The 2,851-nt window shown below is 40.5% G+C and overlaps 1 non-coding gene across 1 annotated transcript; it reads left to right on the forward strand.

Annotated features, from left to right (window-relative positions):
• Positions 1 to 2,515: 2,515 nt before the first annotated feature.
• LOC128283093 (small nucleolar RNA R71) lies at positions 2,516 to 2,622 on the forward strand. Its single transcript, XR_008273435.1, has one exon. It is a non-coding gene; the product is annotated as a small nucleolar RNA R71 (small nucleolar RNA).
• Positions 2,623 to 2,851: the final 229 nt, after the last annotated feature.

Raw genomic sequence — 2,851 nt, forward strand, 5'->3', positions numbered from 1 at the left:
TTACAATTTAGGTCGTGCCTAGCTACTATCACACGCCCGTGTGTCTGGGGCGTGTGTGGCACACGACCATATCGCACGATCGTGCCTAGCCTTGTTCGCTTCTCTCATGCTCGTGTGTTAGGGTACCACGCCTGTGTATTGTTGTCCACGGCTTATCGACACGGGCGTGTCTCACACCCGCGTCGAAGAAACGAAATCAAGCCTTACCCCTGGCACGCCCGTGTTTTTCCATTCACATGCCCGTGTTCACCTATCAAATTCAACCATGGCCATGTCGCACGGCCGTGGGGATTTATCGCATCCTGTGTTTTGGGGAAATTATTTACCCTATTTTCTCACGGCCGTGTCTCTTCCCCTGTTTGGCCACAGCTTTAGGCAAGCCCGTGTGCCTGGCCGTGTGTGCTGAAAAACTTTGCAATTAAAAGATAAAGTTAATGATTCAAAGTGTTAGAAATTAAAATAAAGAAATCAAAATATGTTAGTGCTCGGGTTGCCTTCCGAGAAGCGCTTATTTATAGTCTAAGCTCGACTTACCTATCTAGTGAGTGGTCAAGGTGGTTCGAGGAGTTTTACTCCTCATTCCTATTATCAATCTCATCAAAATAGGGTTTAATCGGGTGTTTTTTACTTTATAAGTGCCGAACTTCGGGTGACTCACCTCTACCGTATCGAATGGAAAAATACTGAGTACCATAAGAGGGATTTCCTCATTCGGTGTGGTAGTGACAAGTGGGGATCTGTGGCATCTAGTAAGACTTTATCGCCAACCTTAAGTTGATTAGGAGAGGTATCGGGCTTATTTTGGCGTAGTTTCAGTTTATCATGTGTTCTCGGTTTGTGTGCTCGCCATTCATCTAGCTTCTCTATCCGTAGCCTTCGTTCTTCATGAATGTGTCCTCTATCATTTCTGGAACATGGCTTGTGAACTTCTTTGAAGCGTAATTTCTGCAAAGACACATTGTCGGTTTTAGTAGATTGGTGTGGACTATTACCTTCAATGTTCGATGTGATGCCAGAATTATGACCTTGAAGGGTGATCGTTTTGTCTCCCACATGTAGTCTAAGCTCACCTATGCCAACATCAATAACTGTTTTAACAGTTGCTAAAAAGGGCCTTCCTAAAATCAGAGGGGTGTTATTATCCTCCTCTATGTCTAGAACAACGAAATCAACGGGGAATATGAACTTATGTACTTTCACGAGTACATATTCAATAATACCCTTAGGAAATCTTATAGTTTTTATCTACCAATTGAATGCTCATCCTAGTTTGTTTAGGTTTCCCAAGACCTAGTTGCTTAAACATTTTGTAAGGCATGATGTTAATACTAGCCCCTAAATCAGCTAATGCATGACTTATATCTAAACTACCAATTAAACAAGGAATTGTAAAACTCCCCGGATCTGTCAATTTGTAGGGTATCTTATTCTGTAGAATAGCTAAGCAGACTGCATTTAGCTCCACATGCGATGCTTCATCCAACTTCCGCTTATTTACTAAAAGCTCTTTTAAAAATTTCATTGCATTTGGCATCTGTGACAAAGCTTCAATAAACGGTAAGTTAATAAGTAATTTTTTTCAAAAGTTTAATGGATTTACCAAATTGTTCATCTGAGCGGTCTTTCTTTGTCGCGTTAGGGTATGGCACACGAGGTTTATATTCGACAGTCGCTAGTTTGTTTGTATTTTGACCTACCTCATCTCTCCATTTTCTTACCACAGTTTCTTGCCTCGGTTCTGGTTCAGGCTCAACGATTCCTTTGTTATCTTGATTATTAATTGTGTTGAGTTATTCCTTGGGTTAGGTTCGGTATTACTTGGCAAACTACCTTGTGGTCGTTCGGAGATCAGTTTGGAAAGCTAGCCTATCTGAGTTTCGAGTCCTTTGATCAATGCTTGTTGATTTTTAAGTGCTGTCTCAGTATTTTGGAAATGGGTTTCTGACATTGATATGAACTTTGAGAGCATCTCTTCAAGATTTGGCTTCTTTTCCTGTTGGTAGGGTGGTTGTTGAAAACCCTGAGGATTTTGTGGCTTTTGATTCCCTTGACCACCCAGGAGAAATTTGGGTGGTTCCTCCAACCTGCATCATAAGTATTACTGTATGGGTTATTTTGAGATCTAAAGTTATTATTACCCATATAGTTGACTTATTCCTCTTCGGTTGTAGGATTGAAGGATTGATATTCTGTATGCACATCTTCTCTGCTTGAGTCACACCTCATTACTAGATGTACCTGCGTAGAACTAAGAAAACCATCAATCTTTTTATTGAGAAGTTCTACCTGGTTTGACAGCATAGTAACTGAGTCGACGTTATAAACGCCGGCTATTTTTGTTTGCTTAGTCCTCATGACTTACCACTGATAGTTATTCAGTGACATTTCTTCAATGAATTCATAAGCCTCTTCAGGTGTTTTGTTGTTGATGGTTTCGTCAGTAGCTGCGTCAACCATTTGCCGAGTCGAGGGATTCAAACCATTGTGGAATGTTTGTACTTGTAGCCAAAGCGGTAGCCCATGGTGAGGGCACCTTCTCAGTAAGTCCTTGTATCTCTCCCATGCATCATAAAGTGTTTCTAAATCCATCTGCACAAAAGAAGAGATATCATTACGTAATTTAGCCATTTTAGCTTGCGAAAAGTATTTTAGTAAAAAAATTTCGGTCATTTGTTCCCAAGTAGTAATTGACCGTCGTGGTAACGAGTTCAACCACTGTTTAGCTTTATTCCTCAACGAAAAAGGAAATAACTGAAGACGAATGACATTATCAAAAATGCCATTGATTTTGAATGTATCGAAAAATTCCAGAAAATTTGCTAAGTGAGTGTTGGGATCTTCATCCTGCAAA

The sequence above is a fragment of the Gossypium arboreum genome, chromosome 10, assembly GCF_025698485.1.
Source record: "Gossypium arboreum isolate Shixiya-1 chromosome 10, ASM2569848v2, whole genome shotgun sequence".
NCBI classification, from domain to species: domain Eukaryota; kingdom Viridiplantae; phylum Streptophyta; class Magnoliopsida; order Malvales; family Malvaceae; genus Gossypium; species Gossypium arboreum.